At 41.6% G+C, this 24913-nt stretch overlaps 1 protein-coding gene across 4 annotated transcripts in view; it reads right to left on the reverse strand.

Annotated features, from left to right (window-relative positions):
• OSTN (osteocrin) overlaps window positions 1-24913 on the reverse strand; it is a 96640-nt gene that overhangs the window by 40193 nt on the left and 31534 nt on the right. For 2 of the 4 annotated variants that reach the window (XM_052686428.1, XM_052686431.1), the window contains one exon: window positions 8263-8349. The gene's annotated coding sequence lies outside the window, so the exon portion shown is untranslated. Of the gene's footprint in view, window positions 1-5260; window positions 5426-8262; window positions 8350-9804; window positions 9905-24913 lie in introns of those variants that run through there. The other 2 variants (XM_052686430.1, XM_052686432.1) reach the window with 2 other exon arrangements.

The raw sequence follows: 24913 nt of genomic DNA on the forward strand, positions 1-24913 counted from the left end.
AAAGATAATTTAGGACTGGCAGAGAACCTTAGGATCTTGCAATAATAAAGATAGGGGAAAAAAAAAAAGAAAATAGAGCTTCTGAAAAACAACACAAAGCCTATGGAGCCCAGAACTAACCCATGTGTCTTAACAGTAAACATGCTATATTTGGATCAAGGGATAACAATTGTTACAGTTACTGCCTTTTTATTAATGATTATTATTAACACAAACTATGCTGTACTGTGCATTGCACCCTAACCACAGCAACACAGTCAGATTAACCATCCAGTAAGCACAAAGAGGGCATTTCAGAGAAGAGCCAGAATCACCCCAAAATAACACAAAGTTATATCCACTGAGTAGCTTCTCTCACTTTATCTAGTAAGCCATGCACATGCGTTTGAGTCCTTAGATGGTCACAGCAGTGCCTGAACTAACCACAGCAGTATCCCCACAACACACCAGTGTCCCTGCAGTGGTGACCCCGAGTTAGTGGGAGCTATATCTGTGGAATTTCTTCAGCTGGGCACCTCAAAACCAACCTGCAGTCCATGGGGGAAATTGAAAATTCTTTGCCCACCTTCCTTTTCTGAAAAAAAATCAGGACACATTCAAAGTAGCGACTGTGGCTCCTTTGTACCCAAACACCTATAGTACAAATGATTCAGTGTTCTTTTACAAACACAACTGCTGGGAATGAGCACAGCAAGCCAAGGATACAGGCAGAAGCTGATATAGTTTTTTGCTAGCAAAACTGCACCTGTAGTTGAGTTTCAAAATCCCTTTACAAAATCAGCATAGCAGGTTTAAGGTAAGTTGCACTAAGTAATTTAGTTACTTTTTATTTAATAGCCCTAAGGTGAGAGTAATAATCTATTGCACACTGCAACAAATAAGGGAAACTGAGGCAAAAAGCAGTGAAGAAATCAGCCAAAGATTGGAAAAAGCAAGACTCAATCCAGAACTTCTGACTCAGGTATTTGTGGTCATTTGACCAACACTCCCTTCCAGTGAGACAATCTTCATTCTGGTCCCATTGCAGCTAATGGTAAAACTTCCATATATGAGAATGAAGATTTGAGACTTCAGGCTGTCATCTGCACTTTACAGTCTTTTAACTTTTTACATGGGGCAAGTATTTTATTCTGTTCTGTGGTTCAGCCATCTGGATATTACTGTGTATATGTAAAGTACAGTTAGAAAAATAAATGGACAAATCCTGACCATTTGGTAGGATGCTACCTGACAAGCACTCTGTATGCCAGGGTTCCTGGTATGCATTTTCACCTTACCTACTCTGAGGCTGATCCAAACACCTACAGCAATGCAGTGTGTTGAGGGTGATTTACCTTACTGGAAAAGAGCATGTAGCTCCTCTGCAGGAAGGGTTACAGCTATTTGCTGAGCAGTGTTTCCAGAGAACATGACTGCAGCTTTGGCTCTCCCTGAAGCAGGGAGCTGGTAAGTGGAGAACTCAGACTACAGTTGTGTCCCCCAAGTCCCAGCATCACTCGGGACTTTGTCAGACATTATAATCCATTAGGCTTTTCTAAACTCTCAACACGTGACTAACTTTGCTATCATCATTGAAAAGAAAGGAGCATAAAAGTAAAAGACAAAAGAACTGAAGGTCTAGTGTAGTTCCTACATCACCTGCAACGAGGAAAAGAAAAAGGGACTGCGTATTTGCTAAGATTTGCCTCTTCTCCAGTCTCCTACACTGCTAGCACAGAAACACCGATGGTTCAGCCAGGGGTTAGCTGAAAAAATACTCAACTCTGCTTTATTCCAGCATATACAACAGTGAGCACCACCACCAGGCCATGGAACATGAAGACAATGACTTTATTGCATATCCTGTCAAGGGTGAGGATCAGCATCCATTGTAATAAACCTGCAAATAACCTGAAGCTCACTACTGAAGCTTTCCTTCTGGTAGTACAAACTTTCATTACCTTTTCCTTCATTCCTTTAAGAAGGCTGTGAAAATTCTCCTTAATTTTGAACTATGGAAGGATGAATAAGGTATAAGACTTCATCTAGTGATAAGGAAGCAGTATTTTTGGCAGTCCTGCACCTCCCAGACAAAAAGGGATGTATCTGCTACTTGCTTGGACAGCCCATCCTGGGCACCTTTTAGAAAACCCAAAGGTGAGGGCAAATTGAACAAATCTGTAAAGGAACACAAGGCAGAAGTAAGACTGATTTGACTGTAAAGGATGCCAACAACACTGAAAAGGGATCAGCTCTCTACTGCAACCAAAACTTAAACAGTGACGGCTTCAGTAACTGAACAGTTCAGACTTGAACAAAACAGGGCGCATATGTGCAAATACACTCACACAACACTAACCTCCAAATACTCCCAAACCCAAATGACATCAAGATTTTATTTAATTATTGTATTTTAAAACCCTTGATTTTCTTGTGGTGGGGGCCTCAAAACCATTGGAGACCTTGGGGGGTGGAAGGGTGCCAAAGGCAGTTGAGGCCTGGGAATATTTGCCAGCTGGACTATGAGATTTACTTTTGGTTCTTAATTTTTTTTCCTGTTCTTGCAGATTCTGTGTTCTGGCTCACTGGGACCTGTAAATGCTCAGCTTTACAAACTGCAGACCTGGACAGTGCTGGGGTGTCATTCCCTAAAGCTGAGAGGGCTACTCATGTAAAAGGGAGTAGCAGTTTTAATATTATTAAATCAGGAAGCCTGCCTTTTCACAAACTGCACTCAATAGCCATAATTCTTATTGAACTCTGAAGACCCAATTTTGCTCTTATTTACACTTCTTCAGCTTTAACAGCTACCGCAAAGTTATACCAGGGATACAGAGCTTGGAATCTGGGATTCATTTCCTATTATAAAGAAAGAGAAAAAACACACAGTGAATCCAGCCATCTTGCAGACTGAAATTTTGTTCTGCATTTTTCCTTTCAATGCCACAGTCTCCTCTGCTCTTTCTGCCTACTTCCAATTTTCAGACGAACTGCTGAGATGCCGAAATTCAAACTACGTGAATGCATACCATATAAGACAATCAGAAGGACTATTGGTTCAATATCTTTCCATCCTTCATGCATCAAAGCAAGATCCTCTGGTTGCCTGACACAGCAAGGATGACTGGAATTCTGCCAAGAAGTGGGAAGTGCCACAGAAGCCTGTCCCTGAGGTTTCTGCCCTCCATGAAGATGTATGAGAGTGTCCTGAAGTCAATCCCTCAGCTAAAGAGAAGCACAGAGCATGGAGAAGCCTCCATCACAAATGGCCGAAAATTCAGTTTGATGTAAAAGACACTGATCTTTTTCACCTGTGAAGAGGCAACCATATCTACCAGCTGCATAAAGGAAAAGGAGTTAGGAAAGTATTTTGGATCACACAAGCCTTCACCACGAGGAAAGGCAGAGTAGAAGATCCTTTTAAGTAATAATTATGAGGCATTGTCAGAGGCTTGAAAGGAATGCCAAGAGCAGGAAGAGGACACTAAGGATGCTAATAGACAGTAGTCACAGATAAGACTGGGAGAAATTGAGACTGAAGGTGAGGAACTACTGAAGGGAAAAATACATAATCTCATTAGTATGAGTCACTTCACAAGGGACTGAAAGTAAACTCACAGCTCTTGCCACTCTCAGAACAAGACACTACATACTATATGTGGACAGCCTGAAAATTCCTCCCTTCAGCAGCTCTTGCAGAAGACTACATGAACCCACTTTGTAATTTATTACCTACCATGTTTCTTAACTCTTTTATCTTTTCCTCATGAGTCAGCTCCTGCAATACCTGAAGCAAAACAGATCCACAGCTCTGATACAAGAGAACTTGTTCCTTTTTATCAGTTTTATCTTCAGTAGCTCAAAACCAGATAGGTTTTTCACAATCCTGCTAGAGAGCAAACAGGTAAAGGCTTACGGGAAAGTAAATTCTAGATGAGAACTATACAAAGTATTTACATCTTTACCCCCTTTGTCCTCACTGCATTTTCAATCTATTTAACTGGACACAGTAAGCAAAACACCACTTGAAATCCATGATCGTCTCTTGAGACTTTATCTTTTTCTTCAGCCTAGTGAAGAAGTTCTTCCTTACAGCTTACTGACAGCACCCTTGCTACCACTTCAGTCACTCCTTCCAGAAAGAACAAAACCTATCATCTTGAGGCACCACAAACATCAAATGAGGAACAGCTTGCACAAAAGCAGAAGCACGCTACGAATGTGCTGTCCAAATTATTTGGCAAGTAATAAGTATACTAGAAAAGAACAGATAAATGAGGGGGGAAAAAATAGAGAAGTTATTTCCTTACAAACGTTATTCTTAACAAGTATCTTGAGTCATTTTCCTGAGAATAATTTGTCTGGAACATAGTACTGAGATTCTTTAGAACTTTTCCTTTGAACTGCTCTTCATGTACAACTTTTGTCAGAATTTAATCTGTTTTACTGGAACAGAGGACAGGAATTGCACTCACCCACTGCGCAAGCAAGCAGCAAACTTCTTGTTTGCTCACTGTTCATCTTTTGTGCTCCCCCTCTGTTTTAGACTTCTTCACTGTAACATACTTCTGTCCACATAAAAATCCTAAACAGCAACCACAGAGTAAGACCCAAAATGCCCAAAACAAGGATAATGAGGGCACATAAAAAACACATAGCAGAAGTTGCTCTCTTACCACTGAATACAATAAAAGCTCCAAACAATGCCCTTCCCCTCCTCTTATACTCTAATTCATCCCACTATATATTCTTTCTGTACACAGTTTGATTTTCAGAAGTTTTTAGCTTATCTGTCTGGGTCACACATCTGTGGATGGCACCCATAATCTGCACTGTATGCCTTCTCACAGCAAAGCTCCTAATGGCAAAGTTAGTTAAGCACACGAGCTGCATTTGGATATGCAGGCTCAACCAGTAGCCAGTATACCCCATGTGCTGCCATTGCTTAGAAAGAAGATTTCCCTGCCATCTTCTGAGTCTCTTTCTTTTCCTCCCCTGAGATCTGATGTCAGACAAAGGGAGATTAGAGCTTTTCTCTCTACCACTGGGTCAGTTTCATTCCGTCACATTAATGGGAATTGCAGGTGCACTTCAGCCCAAACATTAATTTCTTCAAACAGCAGAGAAAAGGCTACATGCACTTGGGGAGGAAGAATATACGTCTGTCTGTACAATCTCAGCTTTCAAGGGGAAATGTGCAGCGGAAAAAAAGAAGGAATGATAGGGGAAATTAAATTAAAATGCAAGAAAAAGAATATTAGTAACAGAAGGGAACTTCTACCTGTGGTGATGGCCAAAATGCTTTCAAGATGCTCAGAGAGAATTCACGTGGTTGCAGGAAGCCCAACAGACTATCCAAATATGATGATGATGATTTGGAGAGTTCTGGAGAAATTGCTCTATTTCTACAGCCTCAGAGAACCTAGCTGCTGAGTCCAGCTCTCACCTTGGTGACTCTCTTGTCCCTTGCTTCTCTGGGATAGCAGGAGCTCACCACAGAGCCAGGCAGGACAGCCCTACAGGCATTCCTGCAGTATCTCAGCTCCCTGCCAAATGGTCTGGTACGTGTTCAAAGGCACAGGGAATGAAGTAGAGCAGCACTCTGAACAACACAACTTCTTGATACACAATGCACTGTCACAACTGTGTTCAGGTACGATTTTCCTAGATATTGCATAACGAGAACATAGGACATTGTTTCCATTTACAGCTCAAGATGTTTGCTTGGATCTAGAGAACTGACCTCCTCAAGCCCAGTCAAACCTGCAATAGCCTCTCAGAGGATGGTTACTGTGTACAGGCTGCCATCTCCAGAGCAGGCTGCCTGGGAACTGCACATTTCCCATTTCTGTCCTCCTCTTCTCATCCTTTCCTTGCCTCATCCTGGCTGTCTGACTTCCCTCTTTGGCCAGAGCAGTGTTATTTATCATAGCACTACAGAGAACACAAGACAGCAAGACCTGACTTGTTAGCCACCTTATTAATCATCAATGACTTACACCACAAGGATCTCAAAAATGCTTACCCCTGGAATGATGCTGTTCTATGCCTTCTCAGAGTCCTACCTTTACCTGATTTCTGGCCCAACCCTTCTTCCTCAACCTCTTCATCACAGGGTCAGTCTTGTCACCCAGCCTGCTCTGTTCTTTGCCTATTTGGTCTCTTAAAAACCTTTATTAGATCACATAGAAAGAGCTAATCACTTCTGCTTAGTGTAAGCAGTGCACCCAATCAAGATCACTTCTCCCTCTGCTCCTAGACTCCCCTTTTGAGATGCCTTCCTTCACTGTCCTTTCCTTTTTCACTGATTCCTTGTCCCAAAGAGTTCCAGCCTGCATTCAGATCACTTTAAAAATGGGAAACTGCTTTAAAAATAAATAAATAACAGCCACATATAAATGACAGAATAAAACTTCCTTCCCCATTTCTTCCTTTAAGTTCAGGGAGGTTGCAGGGTTTCTGATATGAACAACAGTCCTTTGAGTAAAACTTGGCAGGTTTCACACCACTCATTTCTCTTAGGCCAGTGCAGGGCTGTGTGACATTAACAGCTTCCAGCCACACTATCAACAGGAGGAAAATAATTCCTTCTGTTAGCAATGACCTTCTAGCTAGCATGCTTGCAAAGCATACTAAGTACTAACAGTCCTTCTTTACAACATTGATTTTCCCAAATCATTGTCAGGATTTCTGGTAATAGGTTCATTAGTCTCACAACACAAAGATGATATAGGTATCTGCTCAGAAGTAACCATCAGGAACTGTAAAGATGTCAAGGACATGAGAATGGTGGGATTTAAACAGTAGAAGACTGACTTGGTACATGAGTTGTACTGCACAGCATTGCTCTCCTCTCTGTGCTGTTATAAGCTGGGTCACAGTCAGGCTTACTCCAATCAGACATAACTGACCAGATCCCAGACTAATCATGGACACTTCCCATCTTTGGGCTGTGTCCAAAGATCTTGAAGTTTCATCACTTAGCTGTGCACAGTTCATTTCACTCCATTCTGTTTACCTTCACGCAGTGCACCTATTGAAGCTCAGTTACTTTTATTTACTTACTTATTTACTATTTACTTACTTATCTATTATTTACTTATTTATTTATTTATATATACTTTTTATTCTCCACACTCATCTCTATTGATCAGTACTGTCTTTAGCAATACTTACCTAGTATGTTGAGAGAAGGTCCACATGAGGTTACATTGTCCCACAGTAGATGACCCTGAACCTGGAATAACATATTAGTGCTCTGTTCCACTTGGTGCTGAAAGACACAGAAAATGAGCTCACTGTGTAACTAGGCTCATGTAGCAGAGCTACAGGCTCCATTCAATATAGTGCTGTGCAATACAGCTACAGCAGTTTGTTCAGAACTAGCTCTTACTGTTACTGTACTCTGTGTAATGCATATTTCCCTGCAAAGAAGTTTGGTAGTTTTCTGCAGTACTCTGAGTAATTACCATAAAACAGACAAAGATGACTGAAAACTCGCCAGTCTTTGCATTACCTACAGCTACTATTTGACCATGTTTGTAAACTTTGTCATTCACATAACTGAGTGTCATTCGTCCAACTGAGTTCTCAACAGCACACTCCCCCCACCCCCCATTTCTCTTACATGATAGCATAAAACAGAAATCACAACAAATTGCATGGTTTATCTCAAAATCCACAAGAGCTAGGAGTACATCTAAAGTAAAAGATCCCAAGTTCAAGAGATTCAGTAATAGTGAGACCATTTGTGCTGTTCTTTTCTCATGGTCGTCTTTAATATTTTGCTGATACTACACCTGCAGGCTGAAGCGATGGACCTCATGATCAGAGAGAAGCCATTTTAACATTCTTGTGCAATCTTTTCTGGCTTGGTATTTCTGTTTATAGTATCACTAAGGAAACTAAACTTGAGATTGGTGATCTTTATTCAACATGTGCCTTCCACAGATGTGATCTCAGCTAACGCATATCACTTCACTCTGGGTCATTCTTTCCTATTCAAATACCCACATAACCAGGTTAAATTGGAAGTAAACAGCTATCACTGTCACTCTGATTAGCTTCTTATTCCCAGTACATAATAAGCTATAGTTACCTCTAAAGGCAGGCTGCCAAGCTTTGGAACTATAGTACATGTGATGCTAAGAAGTATGTGTTGTGTGTTTTCTCTCAAGATAACAAGTCACACTTAGCTCTCACTGCAGCAACTCCCAGCACTTTATAACAGTGGGATGTAACCACCTGTGGGAAACAAAGGCAGAGGAACATGATGCAACTCACCTACAGTCATGCACCTGGTCTGGAACAGTCACCAAGGATACAGGTCAGAGCTTCTGAGTCTCAATCCAATGCTTTCTTCAGGTGAAACTGCAAGTGAACCATAACAGGTAAGACAGAATTCATCACAGATTCTGCTTTAAACCCTCCTTCCCCTCCTTCACTTGGTAATGAAAAACAACATTCAGGTGTATTCCCTTATCAGAACATCAGTATTTCTCTAATTGCTGCTTTAATTGCTTAAAAGTACAGTAGTTTTCAAAAGTATCATTCACTTAAACAGCTGACAGCATCCGACTTGTTTCTGCTGAGGACAACACCAGATTTTTCTTCTTCAGCAGGTCTGGCTGACACTTGCATCACTTATCACGTACTGCAGCCAAACAAGTACATCAAATTTGTGTCCTTCCATGGTTCTCAGGAGGCATACGACCATTTTCGCAATACTGATGTTGACTATATCCTCTCAGTTACTTCTGGTTTTCTTGTGAGTTGACAGCACTCTGACACTTTCAGGCAGCATTAAATACCTCCCAGAGTTGGACCAGTAGTCAGGGCACAGATTCAGCACATGATAAGTATTAAGTGCAGTATCTCTTTGTTACCAGAGCAACTTGAAAAACACAGTGAAAACAGTCCATACCCCTGCAGAATTCCTGAGGATAAACAGACAAATGCTTTTGAAATATTGAAACAAATATAATGATGCTCCTGAATTGCAAATAAATTCTACTTTGTGCAGACATGACTGTCAGAAAGCCGGATGTTGTCTATTGATATTGAAACTTCCTATAATCCCCCTAATATCCATTGATTAACATACAGGGAACTGATTGTACCAAAGCTTAAAGGAAGAACGGTTTGGGGAACTACTGATTTTATTTTACAAAATATTCTTTATAAAGCTTTTGCTTTTTTTAAAAATAGGCATATCTATTTACTTCTTTGGATTGTGTAGTAGAGACCTTAACCCTACCATCTTTGTGTACCGGATTCAATAAACATAAAAGAAAGAACTCCGTCTGTTGAGCTTTGGCTCAAGGGTCCAGATAAGACCATAGCTACTCCAAAGGAGTCAGTTAATCAGTTCCAAGCAATATCAAAGGAGGATCAAAGAAGGCAGTCTGATACCTCTTCAGCTGCACTCTCCCTGATCTAGACTTAAGGGGCACTGCTCACAGTGGAAGATAGGAATCTAGCAGTCCCTGCATTCAGATGAGCTATTACAGACTTGCATAACATCTAGAGGCTTTCTGGTGTTGATATCTGTTTTCTCTGTTATTACAATATACTCCAGGAATACTTGCCTGTGGTCAGAATCAAAGTGACCACACACAATACTCTCCTTGGAGCAATACCCTCATTGGCCTAGCTGCACTGCAGGCTTCTCTTGCTGTCTACACCCAGTTATGAGTCCAGGTTATTGTAACACAATGGAAAACACAGCAATGATAGCATAGTAGCAAAGTCATAGACTGCAACAAGTAAGGATAAGCTCAAATGCAACAGCTGTTGACATAGAAATGGAGAAAAGAATCTGCCTACCCTCAGAAGGCCTCAGGTACACAGGGATCTCCAATGAGATCCCCTTATCTCCATTGCCAACCCTAAAATGAAGGCTAGGAAGGGATGGATTCTGGCTCTGCCCCTTCCAATCACTCAGGTACATTGCATGCACCTGAGCTCCCCTGGGCTGGCCCTGCCTTCCCACCTGGTGCTCAACCACTGCTTCAAGCCATGACTTACATTTCTGCTACAGTTATTTTCTGGATCCATTTATAGCAATAATGAATACAGTCTCCAGAGACTATGTCACTTTTTTGTCATCACTGAAGTGGGAGCCCATTCAATTAGAAATAAAATTGAGCTGAACCATCATCCAAAACTTGAGTCAAAGCTTTGGGAGTTTGTAAACTGTTCATTAAAATTTTCTTCCCCAATGGCTAAAATTGCTGTTTGCATTTCACTGATTTCAGCTGTTGTTGTTATTAAAGGTAGAGAATACTACTCCAAATCCAGGATACAACAATATCAAACTTTTGAAGTTCACAGTAGCACAGAGTACTTCAGTCTGTGACTGTGCCCATAGATTAAAAGGAGAAGTCTGAAATAAGCATGAAAAGGTAAATATGGTAAATATTTAGGGATGGTAAATACCTGTGACTGGTTCTGCTGACAAGAATAAAACTCAGTATTTCAAGTCAATCTGTTTATGAACCATTCTATGGCAATGGTAAGTGAACCTCGATGAGGGCATGGCATCATCACGCTCTTCACTACTTGTCCCCCCTTCAGAGAATTCAAGATGAGAAAGGGACAGAACATAACCCAGGACATCATCCCCATCCAAACAAACACATCCCGTGCTGCAGTTCCCACACTTTTCTTGATAAATCCATACTTGAACTTTGCTGACTTTCTGTTAGAAATCTTTTCTAGGAACAGAGCAGCTAGAAACAAAACAGCTATGTGCACGTGCTCTCTGCTATTTCACATTAGCCTGTTTTGCTTTGACTTGGGTTTCCCTGGGGCTCCTCTCCAACCTTACTAGATCCTACCCAAAGGCAACAAAAGAGGCAGACACTCCTGCTTTGTTGGAACTGGATTACTGTGAGATCAAGTGAGGTAGCTGTAAGTGCACTCAGTCTGCAGCACAGCCAGATAAAAAGTCACTGAAACAAAATGTTGTCAGGTGCATACTGAAAAACTGCAGTTGTGTTTCCCACTAGAGAGCTTCTGATCATAAACCAAAGATGTAAGAGGAACATAAATGCCACAGACTGTTAACAAGGTCTGCTCCCATCACAAAGATACCTTTATCTAAACACCCTTGCTCTAAATCCAGAGCTGGATTTTTTCACTGCAAGTCACATACATGTCACAACAATTACCTGAATTGATGCCAGTGAAAATGTTGGTTGTGATTGCTTTGAATAGCTCTGCCTTAGCATTCTTCTTGTTGTTTAAACTATCCTTTACCTGCAAGCTTTTGCCTTTGAGTTCGCAGCTCAGTAAGAAAATACATTAAGAAATCAAAGCAGTTTTTTTCTAGGAAATTAAGTGGAAGTATTTCTTAATTTAAATATAGTGATGCTTTAAGCTAAATAGCTGACACATAGGAAGAAGGCTGGGAGGGGGTTTCACTGTGCACTTCCAACAAGACTCTTCCTTTGGTGTCAGAGAAGGTTGCAGACCTCCAACATGCTGTGCTGGCCGTATCCAAGGATCTTCAGAGCACAGTGTCAACCCCACCCAGTTCATCACTGCCTTCGCACCAGCAAGTTTCTGCTGGAAAAAGCTCAGTTGTGAGATAATCAGAGAGTGTAACACACAAGAAATTCTCACTGCATCAGTATTTCTTGCAACCAAAGATAAAGCAGATTTAGAGTAAGCAGATATTACTGTGACCAGCAGAAGTTCAAGCCAGCACAACAGGCACACAGAGCAGCTCTTTGCAATGAAGAAAAATGGAGTTTTCCAAACCAGAGATAAGTGAGCAGTATCTGGAACCAGGCGCAGACAAGGCTAAGTCTGAAGGTGAGACTCCCCAAAACCCTCACTCAGAAAGAGGACTTCTAAGTTTGGGCTGAACAGCACAGAGATGAGACCAGCTCATGCCAGCACCAAGTCCTGAGCTCCACACACCAAACAGAAATGTGCAAACTCAAAGCGACTCGGCAAGTGCAGAAAAGGAGATCAGAGCCAAGGAGTGACTCCTACGGAGGTGCAGGCAGGAGGACCCAGAGGAAATCACACAGCACATTACAGCCGTGGATCTCAGAATGTTTTACAAACATTCATTAACCCTTCGTGCTACAGGACTCACACACTCACAAGTGCTCATTCCCTGTGAAGTGCAGGAGGAGTCTGCCAAGGGTCCTGCACCACAAATCACTACCAGTGCCCAGCAGACAAAGCAGCAGTTCAGTTCTGTGTGCTGACCAGGCACATTCACACATCTTACCTTTCATCTTAAGATCACACAGTAGAATGAAGCTTATGGTCAGCCTGGAAAAGAAGCAAAAATGGTTTCCGAGCGCATCTGCTATCTTGAGACAAAGATGGAGATGGGCCTGAGTATATTCCTTCCTTAGAATAGGCAACAACTGCCTTCCAGCAGTTCAGGAATACTTAGCAGAGTTTCTGTTTCCATTTGCTTATTTTTCTTTTTTTCCAGCTTATCTCTTTTTCAGACTGTAACCTCATGAGGCAAAGACCAAATTAAGTCTGAAGAATTCTGTTTGTCAGGGGAAAAATGAAGATAGCCCCACAGAACAGTTCATTTATATTTTGGACAAAACAATACTATCATCCAAGTGATCACTACCTAGAGATATATAATAAAATGCATCACAGAGACGTAGTACTGATCATCTGACCATGTGACAAGACAACAGAAAAAAAAGGGTTCAGTAGCAATTCAACTGAAAAGTACTCCTAACACATGGAAAGCTGGAACTGTGTTGTTAGTGGAAGATGTCCCCAAATACACCTTTGGTCCCACATTAAATTAAATTGACTTCAAGAGTTTTTGTTTTTCCTGGTGCTGTCATTGAAAAGATCTTTGAGTCGAAGGGGAACAAAACTGAGCTGAGGCAAACAGACCACAGAGATGGCAAAGAGTCACTGGGGCTTAAAGAAAGAAAAAGAAGCCATAAGAGTTTATTTTAGTAACACAGGTTAGGAATGTTAATACAGAAATCTATCTCCACACAAATACATATAATGATTTTTCACGTTGACAGCATCTGTTTAAAGATTATTTCTATGGATGTTAGCCAAAGGTTTGGAGAAGTGTTGTTTGGCCCTCTAAGTCACTATTATGGAGACAGACCACACTCTTTTGGGTTATTTGGTGTATATGACAACACAGAAGTGATTTTTGCAAGGCTGGCTCTGGCTTTCTAATTAACTCTACTCTCCCCAAGGCAAAGCTGACATCTGCCAGTGCCAGTCCTTCATTTGGTCAAATCTTTTCCAGATCTAATGTTGGCAAGCAGCAAACTCTCATCTTGCTGCTTTCCTCTTAAAGTGTTTCTTTCTTCTGCCTTTCACCTATGAGCAAAGGAGAAACCTAAACCACTCAGCTTCTTTAATGCTGCTGATCTGCTGAAGTGTTCCATCACTCTCAAGAACAAGCAAATCTAACAAGCAAAGCAATGCCAGCCATCTGGTGTGATAGTAATAATTATTTCCAAATAAACATTTTCCAAGACTGATTTTTCCATTAGGTTCTTGATCTCTTTGGCATGAACTGCTCTGACTTTAGTGAAACATAAGAGGTAGGCACACTACCTCTTAAGGAAGAAAAAGTCTTCGCATACAACACAAAGTTATTGCTGAAAAGCGTTGATGGCTTTCCACGTGTGTATGTGTAATGCATACACAGGCAACTTCTGCCAGATGCAGGAGCATCCAGAAAGGAGCTGTGCATCACAGATCAACAAGTGCAAGGAGCAATGAGAAATATCCAAGCTATTGAGACACATTCTGTAACTGAAGTAGCTGGATTTGACTCTATCCCTCTGAAATTTTAGATATCATATCTGCATGCACAAGCTGGCAGAAGCAAAGGAACCTTTTGGAACCTGAGCAGCAGCTTTGAGAGGAAGACCATGAAGGACTGCCCCTCTTTTCTTTTGGGACTGACAGTGGTGATGTGCAATACTCAGAAGAGTATTTCTGCTACCTTGATAAGGTGGGATAGGGCCACAGCTAGAATTTTGAGCACAGTAGCAACTAATTACTCTGTGTTGACATTTGTTTGGTAAGATAATGAGAGTGGGAATTACCAGGTCTGATCAGTTCAATGGCTAACGTCAAGCAAAAGTAGCAGGCTGGGTCAGGGCCCTTCATTGTGGACAATGAATCACTAACCAGCCTAGAGATATTTCCTTGCATTAGTCAGAAGCAAGCCTGAAGAAAAAGAGTTTATTTCCCCTCTGTTTTTCATTTTCTATTTGTGGTTAGCCTTGAAAAACTAATAAACATGTAGTGTGTCTACCGCATAATTCTATGTTTGCTTGCACGTATAGTAGCTGTAGGGAGCAAACATCATCACTCATAACAACAGACCTTAAATCAAACAGACAGCCCTCTGTCTGCACTGAAGTAATCATTTTTTCTCCTGTGACAATTTTCAGCCCCTAATAAATTAGAAATCAATCATAAAGACAAAAACAGAACAGAAAAATGTGTGTTGGCTAAAATACGTGTGTGCTTATATACACAGATTTAATACAGGGTGAAAATCTTTCCACAATTCATTCATTCTAGATGCTTTCCAACTGTGAAGTCACACCCCAAATCCTCTCCCACTGCAGTGAGTCCATTCACACTGCAGAACGCTCCTGAAATTACACCAGTGTATTTCTGAACACATGTATTGATACTCAAACTCTCTTAAATGATTAAAAAACTGCTGGTTTTAAATTGCCCGTGGGTCCAATGCCAGTCTAACAGCCTGCCATTCAAATGACTTTTACTTAAACTTAAACCAAAAGCCCATAACAAGGCTATCCTTGTCTAAATACCCTTTCTCATTTCCAGAACTTCTCTCCCTCCATCACTCATGAGCCTAAATAACACACGACAGGTCACATTAAGCCGCTGTGTGACAGCCCTGAGACAATTTGTCACACAGCCGCAATTCCTCTGTTCAATGAGTTCTTAATGAGTATTAGGAAAGGCCTCTCGAAATCAATCTGAAGCCTTATAAACACTCCTCACTAAACTGCTTTTCAAATAAATGCTTTTGCTTTCGTGGCCAGGGAGATACAGGGCTGTGTTGGTTATCTAAGCAGCTGTCACAAACAGCAAGGAGTAGATACAAACATCCCCAAAGACAGGTCCAGCACCTGTGCTGAATCACCAGCTAAACCTGCACGGTACAGCAGGCTGTGCAGGATACAGAAACATGAACAAAAGCAGACCCAGTGCCTGAGCTCATGGAGGGATGTGATTCAGCCAAGATGCTGCTGTTGTTATCTTCAGTTTGCAGGTTAAAAGTGCTGCATATTTATGCACACTATCCTGAAGTTCTACAACATGTTATGAGGTGGACAGGCTGGTGCAAGAGCCTAAAGATGAGATACAGAACAATTTGTTCCAGAGTCCTGGTTTGTGTCCATCGCATCTCTTAGGGGCATTGGGTGAAATTACTGCTAGCTGACATCAACAGCACTCCCTCCCAAGATGTTTCTGATGTACAAAAGTGACTCGATAACCACACACATTGGTCTCAGTGCAGATTAGCAGCAAGCAGCTGAGAGAGGACTCCGTAGTACCTGGTGTGACATACTCCTTGTTAACCCCCCCATGCGTTGGAGGCTGAACTACATGATGAATGCATCAGAGGGGAGAAAACTCATACTCAAAAATTAAACTGTTTGTGCTGTTGTGGGGTAGCATTCTCTAGAGACACTTAGAGGAGAAATCTAAACAAAAGTACAGCCTGCAGAGAGAAAAAAGGGACCAAAGGCAGCTGGTTTGATGGGTGAAGATATTACCCTGGGTGTTTCTGTTCTGTGTGATGTAATACAGCATACACATGCTCCTAATAAGACCAATAACTAAAATCTCTCAGTTCTGAAAATAGCTCTGTTGTGCCTCAGTTTCCCCTACAATAACATTAACATTTGTCCACAGCTCCGATGTGTTTTGAAATTTAATGTGTAGATCAGAAAAGCAACATTAACTCAATTGTCCATTTGCAACACTTGTCAAGGCCTATAGTAACACTCACTGAAACAAAATAAATATAACTATAGCAATAGAAGACAGTGGTTGCAAATACTGCTGTACATTCATCACCTAAGCAGACAACAAAGCATCAGCACGCAGTTCCAGTGCTCCTACCCCTTCATTCCATAGAGCTGGAAGGAGGCAAAGCCTTAATCACCCTGTTAGAAGGAGAAGGTCTGCAGGTGCCTAATTTAGCAAGAAAGGATTGCATTCTGTGCTCATGACACTGATACAAGTAACACAGATTACAAGGGACTGCTGCCACACAAAGAAAATGCCAAGTTGCTCACAGCTGCTACTACTATCGGAGTTTGGTGTAGGCTGTCTAGCAAGGAAGGGGGAAAACAAAGAGCAAGGCTGGATGTTTAACCAGTCCCCAGCTGAACGTATTCACAAAGTGAAATACCTGAAATGCTGTCTGCAGTGTTAAAGACGGCATCCTGACCTTGGCTGTAATGCTGATTGCCTTAAGACACAATGTATGCCCCTGACTCGTGCAAGAGGGCTAACAACAGTGAAGCTTGTTATACACAAAACAACAAACACCTATAAAAAAGTCATTGGTTGATTTTTATGCAGTATTTAACACTGTCTATGCATAAAGGCTGCATCTGAAATCAGTCCTCATATCTTACACAATTTAACCTACCCCTTCTCCTGGACTGCTCTCAGTGCAGAGCTGAGCAGTAAAAACAGCATAGGATTTTCTCTCTCCACCTCTTCCAGGCACATACACTCTTTGCCAGAGAAATGTATAACAATTTTCACCCCCTGGATTTCTGCTTTCAGAGTTATAATCTGAGATTGCTTTACAAAAACATACAGAGGAATTAAACCCTAGACTTAGTGGGCTGTTCCAGGAATATTTCGTTCCTGACAGCTTCCTGTGAAGTAATTGAAAACCCAGGATAGCTGTGTCTTGTATTGTCACGCTAGGATGTGCTGGATTTAAGTGTTACTGCACATGGTCCCATCAGCTGGGGGTGGGGAACTCTGGTGGCCATGGCGCTGCTCTGCCGCCAGGAGGCGCTATCGGGGCGCCCCGCCCGGACCCGCATGGACGCAGGGGAGACGGAGTGCGAGGCTGGGGGAGCGAAGGCAGCTGCTTTCTGCACTGCGGTCTAAGCTTCAGCTGGGGGACAAAACCTCCCTGCTGGCTCCACTTAGGCAGGAGACAGAAACTGAGGCGGGGTCAGCCCCGACGGCGGGATGGGGCTCGGGAGCTTGGCCAAGGGAACACAGTTCTACTTGCAAGCTGTTTTTTGCATAAAGGAACGGGCAGGATATGCACTGCTTTTTTATTTCTCACCAGGGCCTGTGATAGCTGGAAGGATGTGTGAGGAGGAAAAATAAAATGCTGGGAAGTGCAGACGGCTGCAGGTATGCTTTATCTGGGCGTCGCTGGGGGCTTATGCACAACAGATGAGAAGTGTAAGTAAAATAAGCATCACAAAGGAGGTGAAGCTGGAGGTGACCTCAGCTGTCTCTTAAACACGCTCCTGAACATCTCCTGTGGAAGAGGCAGACTACAAGCAGCTCTCCTGGAAAGCAGTCCCTCTGAAGGCTGCTGCATGCACCGTGGGGAGCAGGCTTAAATAAGACAGTGAGGGCAGGGCTGGAACAAAAGGAGGGAGAAACCAAAGAGCCTCATAAGAAGCAGGACCGTAAAAGAGGCTTCGGTAGAGGAGGGATGGTACTTTCTCTCGCCCCAAGGTTGAGCCAGTAGGTGCCTCCCCAGGAGAGAGGGAAGGACTGTTCACAGGGTGCTCCTTTTCCCTTGGCAAAACAGCAAGTGCATCTGCTAATGAATAGAACCCTTAGAAAAGGCATGGAATTTTTTCCTTGCTGCAAATATTCAGAGAAGCAGAGACGTTTTTGTTGTTTTCTTTTTCTTCTCCCCCTGTTTGGGATTCTTTCATTTGTGATTTCTAATCATCATTCCACTCTTCTTTCCCCGCTTTTCTTCAGCCCACATTTGTGAGCCGCCCCCTGGGCTTGGCACCCCTCCAGACCCAATGAACTCTAGGAAGGCTTTTTCTCTCCCTTCCCCACCACCACCACCTTCTCCTCTCTATTCAAACTGAACTTGTGGACAAAATAAACGCTGGCACTGGCTTACTGTCCTTCCCCTCCCCATCACAGGGTTCTGAGAGAGGATTAAACTAATCTCACACATTGACTTGCTCGCGGGTGCTGGCCTGGACTTCTGCCATGCAACAAGATGGCATAAAGTGTAATGTCCCAGCAGCAAGCTTCTGCAGTAACTTCCTATGCAAAGGCAGCAAAAGCACCTGACAGAGGAGTGGGTGGCTCTATACCGTGCAACGTCAGCACATGCACCATATTTGAGACACTATCTTGATTTAAAAGAAAAAAAGCAAAAAAATACAAGAACTTAGAAGCCTCATGGAATGGACAGTCCACCCAAGCTAGTGCTTCTGTATTGGCTCATTTGCTAATTATTACAGAAGCAAAGAATACCAGAAGTTGTGTGCGATGGCAGAGAGGCTGCAGGAAGCAGGACAGCCTGGAATTTTTTTGGACTCTTTCCATCTCTTCTGTACACAGATGATCAGCATCCACAGCAACCTCCTGCAGACTAACAGCACCCACTTGCAAGGAGTCTAGCATCAGCTGGTTTCTGAGTGTTTCACAAAGGAATACAATCAACACTGCTGCTGTTTGGCAGGAGAAACTGAGGTACCAACAAACACAGAGACTCCTGCAAGCTCACACTGGTAAACAGATGGGTTTGTTTTACTTCAGTGCTTTAGTTGCTTAAAAATGCCAATTCACTGCTAACACCTCAGAAAGGATACTGATAAGACTCATCTACTTGGATAGTTCTAATGAAATAAAGCTGTGAGCTGCATGTATAACTCCATCACACTTCTCTGACCTGCACAAAGCTACTCCTGTACAAGGTACCAAAACGTTCAACAGACATCAAGGCCCCAGCTCACTAATGTGTTGAAATATGCCTTTGAGACCTGTAACTTGAGAGCATGACTTGGTTTTTATGAAGGTTAAGCAGATTTTAAAGTGTTGGTGTTTTAAATTGGTAGAATTAACTCAACCTTGAGACTTTCCAGTGAGACAGGTAAGAATGAAAGACAGAAATGTAGAGAGAACTCTAGGCTGTGCTGTGTCTGTGCTGCTGCAAAGCTAGCTAGCCTAAAGCCCATCTGTGTGCTAAATCACCCTGGTGGCACTGAGTCAGGAACTGTGTTTACTTCTCGTTCTGTCAAAGATTATCTCCATATCCTTCAACAGGACATTTAACCTCTCTCTGTGCTACGATTTCTCATTTCTATGTCAAGATAATACAGTTAATTACATCTTCATATCCCGTTCACCACTAACCTCTGTGAGCAAGCTGGCAGTAGGGGAAAGATTGCTGGGATGAAATAACAGTAGAAAAATGGAAGACGCAAGATGTAACCAAGGGGTGAAGTCCCTTCTGGCCCATCTCAATCAGCAAGTACTACAGGTACGCAGTCACATTCCTGCCTCAGATTCTCAGTTGGTGACTGAACAGCTCTGCAAGAAAAAGGAGCAAGTGTACAGAAACAATGCACAGACAGCAAACAATTCCAGTCACAAACATGCTGGCACAAACGTCTAGGTGGTTTGTCAGCGAGCAATTAAATCCTGTGCTGAATGAAAACGTTCAAAATGCATCACATTGTGACTCTAAATAGCCTCTTGTTGGGAAGGTTGGTATCACTGCCAAATTGTGCTTGGGTAAACTCTGTCTTTACTACTGTTGGGATTTGCTGAATGTCCATCAGGCAGTTGCATCACACACTGAATTGTTTGGCATTACCTCATGCCTTAGGGGGAAGACAGAAGAAAATAAACTAGCAGCTTGTTTTCTCCAGTTACTTATTTATTTATTTTGGGTATGTTTTAACTGCTTTTGTTGAGTAAGGGCTATATTTTTTTAATTTTTATTTTTATTTTTTTTGTCATTTTTACTCCCAAGCAAAGAGTAACTTGAGTATATATGGGAATTAAAAAAAGAAAAAAAAAAAAGGAGGTAAGGAAAGTACTTTGGGAAGCATAAGTGGGTTTGTGGAAGGCAGAAGAGAAAAGGAAAAACGTGAGTCAAAGGATTAAACCCAAATTCCAGTCTGGGAGTTTTTAATGAAGATGGAATACTGACTAGTTGAGCAAATTAAGCTTTTTCAAGGGGGTCTGGGGAAGCGATTGGTTTCCATCCAAGCAGAAAATGTCATTCTTCCCCATCAGTACTAGTGAAAATAAGAAAAGAGAGACAAAAACACCCCCAGCTCTGCTCTGAGAAATGTGAAAAGATGGGAGAGCAGACAAGGACAAACAAGCAATTAAAAAGAAATTGCTTCTCCCTCCCTTCACAACTTCTTCTTTCTTCCCAAAAGAAAGTGGAAAAAATTGATTAGGGGGACAAAAAGAGGAAGGACCAAAGAACTGCATCACGTGCAATGCCATGTGAAACAGACACTGCTGGGTGTATGCAGGGTGTGTGCAAAAGTGTGCAGGGGCAGCAATGGGGCCATTCAGAGACCTTCAGGAATAGACCAAGCTCTACTTCTCTGCCTGTTTTGCTTGAACCTTCTTCCTGCCTCTAAAGCTTACTTCAATGATTACAGTTTCTCTGCCTAAATCAGCCCTGGGAATTCACTGACAACTTGATATATTTTCATGTTCTTACTGTCTAATCAAGCCACCAGGCCAGAATTTTTTTTTTTCCCTCCTCTAACATCTTTCTCTCTGTGGTTTCCCAGAGGACAACTGTTCCAGCAAAGCAAGCACACACTGACCAGCAGATACTCAGATCCTCTGCTGAAAGTCACTGCCTGCATATTAGGTCAGAAAGGGAGAAATGCGTCTTCATCTCTGTCACTGTAATAGGTAGTCAGACAGTCTATCAAATTTAGATTAATCAGTGGATTAATTAATATTTTGCTGGTACACTGGCTAAAAAGTGCTTGCAGTTGTACACAATGTCCTATTAGCGTACAGAGTGCAGACTAGCTTTCTTAACTGTTGCTCTGGGATTCACATTGGAACTTCCCTTGGAGCCCAAAGCATAGCAGACACACAGAAAAGCACAGCGAGCACAAACACGATTTTTTTTTTGCACTGGTACAGCGTGGTTTTGGTCCAAATAAAGAAGTAAAAATTTTGCATCAAATCTAGACTCACTTATGTGCCCAACAGTCCGCAGTTTGCAGGGATTCACTCAGCTCTGGATGCAAATATGTCAAGCCACACCCAATCATCTGATATTTCAGTATTTAATAAAACTAGACTATAATGTTATGAGAAAAATAGGTTAAGAGATTTTTTTTTTTTAATATAGAAACCATAAGAACGCTCACTATATTGGATGAGATTGAATATTGACCTAACCAAGTAGACTGGCCTCAGCAGTGACCACAGCAGCTGCTAGACAGACCACACGACACATCTGATACTTCTAGACTCAACCCATCTCCAACTATTTTCAGCTCAGACGCTTCCTGAGCCAGAGTGGTGCTTTCTATGTTTAGTAACCCTGACGGGATTTCTCTTTCCTGAACTTCTCCAGTCATTTCTTGAACACGTGTAAAAATTAGCTGCTACAGCATCTTTTGGCAAGGAGACCCTCAGTTTCCAGTATATGAGCTTTTCTTCATGCTATTCATAATACTGGGTGGTGTTATACATCTTTGTCTGGCAGTCTGTAGGGTCAGCAAAATGCACATCCCCTCTATTTCAAAAACCATCCTAACTCTTCACATGTGGGGAAATCAGGACCAGCTCTTCTCCATATCCATATGATAAATGCCAACAGTATAAACAGAATACTGGAACTCACAGAACTCATTTTGCTGGAGGAGCTTGAAACTCTCTCCAGACACTCATTAATCCTCCCATCGTACATTAAAATTACATACATACCTGTGCAGCATTTGGACAATACAACCCACAACCAATTTTCAGCAAAGCACTATCAGAAACTATATCAAAACCAACCAGGCTTTGTGAGAACCTTGAAAGTCATGTTTGTAAGCATTTGTTAGAGGTCGGCATGCTTCCAAGGAAACCTGAGAGAAAGTATTGCTGGTTTGAAGTACAGCCACTCAGAACTTTGATGAAAGTGAGAAATTTAAGACATTTAGTCAAGCTCCACTTCAATATTTCAAACTCATGTGTGAATCCAAAAATGAAGTGACAGATTCTTTGCTAGAAACACATGGGCAATGTAAAAGAAAAAGCCAGATGAATTTCTACAAAGCATGACGGATGTTTCCAACATCACTCCTGTTTGACACATGCATCCAAGATACAAACCAGAAATAACTTTCTATAGTAATTTAACCAGAGCCAGAAGACTTCAGACAGCAACGGGGCTCCATCCTTCTCCCCCTCAGTCCTTTCATTTCACCACATTCTCTTTACACTGGGAGTTTTACGCTGGGAAATTCCTCAGACATAAGACATTACTGACACCAAATGTTTAGATGAGTCCTTGCACACAGCAATAAGAGAATATATTTTTACATCAGGCAAAATGTACAACCAAAACCACGTTACAACCTATTTATCAGAGAACAGGCTGAACATTCATTACTACCAACTGAAACTTCCTGGATGATGTTTGAATCTGTATTATTTTTTCATGCATTCTTAACTGAAGCATTCGTTACTGATTTTTTGCTGGAGGAAATGCATATACCCACTTGAGATATTCACTTAATGTATTATTGATTTACATAATTAAGTGATATCCTTTTGCATATGTGCCTTCAGAATCTACTTCCAACTGACAGGCAGGCATTCCTGGACAGGTTTAAAGAGAGGTAGGGCAGTCAGCCTGCACTTGTCTTTCATTTTGCCTTTGAGTCTTCCACTCAGAAGGGCCAGCTTCAGTAACCCAAAGGTCCTGGGTAACCCAGAACAACGATGTTTCATTCGCATGTCCCAGGCTTTGGCTGGTACTACGGCAACAGCTAAGCCTGGCTGGGACATTTTCATTATACTCTCAGTGCTTGAAAACAAACAAATTTGTACAACGCACACAAACAGCCTTTTCTAATCTCTTTTAATGGCACTCCAAAGACCAGACTATCAATTGTCCACTGTGTTTTCAACAATTTACTAATGATAATTAAGGATGTCCAAAGTTTGCCAACTGTTTCAGCGCTCTATTCAACCAAGGAAGATAAGGGTTCGAGAGAAAAGCAAAAGAAATGAACTCGATCCAAAAGAAGGTGAGGAAACCACAAAGGCATAAAGATAGCAAAGGCAGAGTAAAATGTTTTCCTAACTGCACAGCGGATACACAGGGAGAGGTGATGCCAAAACCCTGGAAAGAGACTACAAAAGCAAGAAAGTGATTCTTTTTTCATTCTCTCTGAAGGATTCCATCCCAAAGAAGTTGCTTAGACAACAGCAATCCCCTACTATGCAATCTGTGCACGAGGAAAAACAAATTCATGCTGTAGTAAAACTGAGAGATCAAGAGCTGTTTTTCTTTAGAGAAATGAAATACTCCTTGAGTACCATTTCAGCAGGAAGGGACCATATTTCCTCTCCATATTGTAAGATACAAGGCATGCTGTTAGCACACGGGAAATGAAGAGTAATTGGAAGAACAGTTTCTGCTCAATTACAGTCCTGTGTAAAGCCCTGATTCACGGAATCACAGATTTGTTTGAGTCAGAAGGGACCTTTAAAGGTCATCTAGTCCAATTCCCCTGCAAAGAACAGGAACATCTACAGCTTCATCAGGTGCTCAGAGCCTGGTCCAACCGGAAAATGATTCCACGATTCTAGAGAATCATACAAGATAATTTAGTTTGACCACAAAAGCTATGATTTGCACAATTATTCTTAATGCATTCTACTGTGGCAACCTGAAAAAGCTGACAGACACCAATCTATGGTACTTTTTTCCATATGTCAACAAATTTAGCAGGTAACCAAGAACACATCCGCTCCACTGCAAGACTGAACTCACTGTCTTTAAGGAAACACATCTGTATTTTCTGAAGCTAACTAGCTCTTGCAGCAGTTCCTCAGCATGATTCATTTTGATCACTTGATTTTTTAATAAACATTAAGATCTTAGCTGTGACCTCTTGGTATCCTTCAGTACGAGGATCTTAATATTTCTATTATTTTGTTGCATTTCTTTCAAACTTATCATTTGAGTGTGTGAGTCAATTTAGAGCAGCATGCCAATTTCCCTTCCAGAGTACGAATGAGGAAAACAAAGTATTTTGCACATAGAATCACATACAAAATACTTCAATTGTATTCCTTATTTCCTTAATCTTTCCACAAAATGATTGAGATTTTAAAAAAATAAATCATCAGAGACCCTTTCAAAATGTTAATTTCAAACCTGACCATATTCTTGCCCAGCTTGCTGCTAATGCTTGAACTACTTAAAAAAAAAAACATATCCCTGTTTAATTTCAGATCACAACCATGTTTTCTAAAAAAATCCACATTTGTGTGAAACACCAAACACCAAACAAATAGCAGAAATACAGAAGTATATGTAATGAAAACTTCTGTCCATAAATGCACATTTCCGATGCAACTCACTTTCAGTGTCACTTATTTTACAGTACTTACGTTCATTTTGTAGATTTTATAATCAACGCAACATAACCCAAAATTTATTTTGCACTTATAAAGTTTGCCTCGTTTACTAATAACCCAGGAAGAATTTCATGCAAATATTCACTGGTTTGATGTTAGACCTCTGAGGCTAATCTGTACTTGGTTCTGCAGTTCAGGCAATGCAGAAGCCAAACCATTACCAACACACTAAGCATTCCACATCCATCTCATATCCATTCTGATCAAGTGGAAATAACTCCACAAACCAGGGGAAGCATAGTCCAAAATAGTCCTTGCTGAAAATACATCCGAC

This window comes from Tympanuchus pallidicinctus, unplaced genomic scaffold, assembly GCF_026119805.1.
Source record: "Tympanuchus pallidicinctus isolate F22 unplaced genomic scaffold, pur_lepc_1.0 scaffold22, whole genome shotgun sequence".
Lineage (NCBI taxonomy): Eukaryota > Metazoa > Chordata > Aves > Galliformes > Phasianidae > Tympanuchus > Tympanuchus pallidicinctus.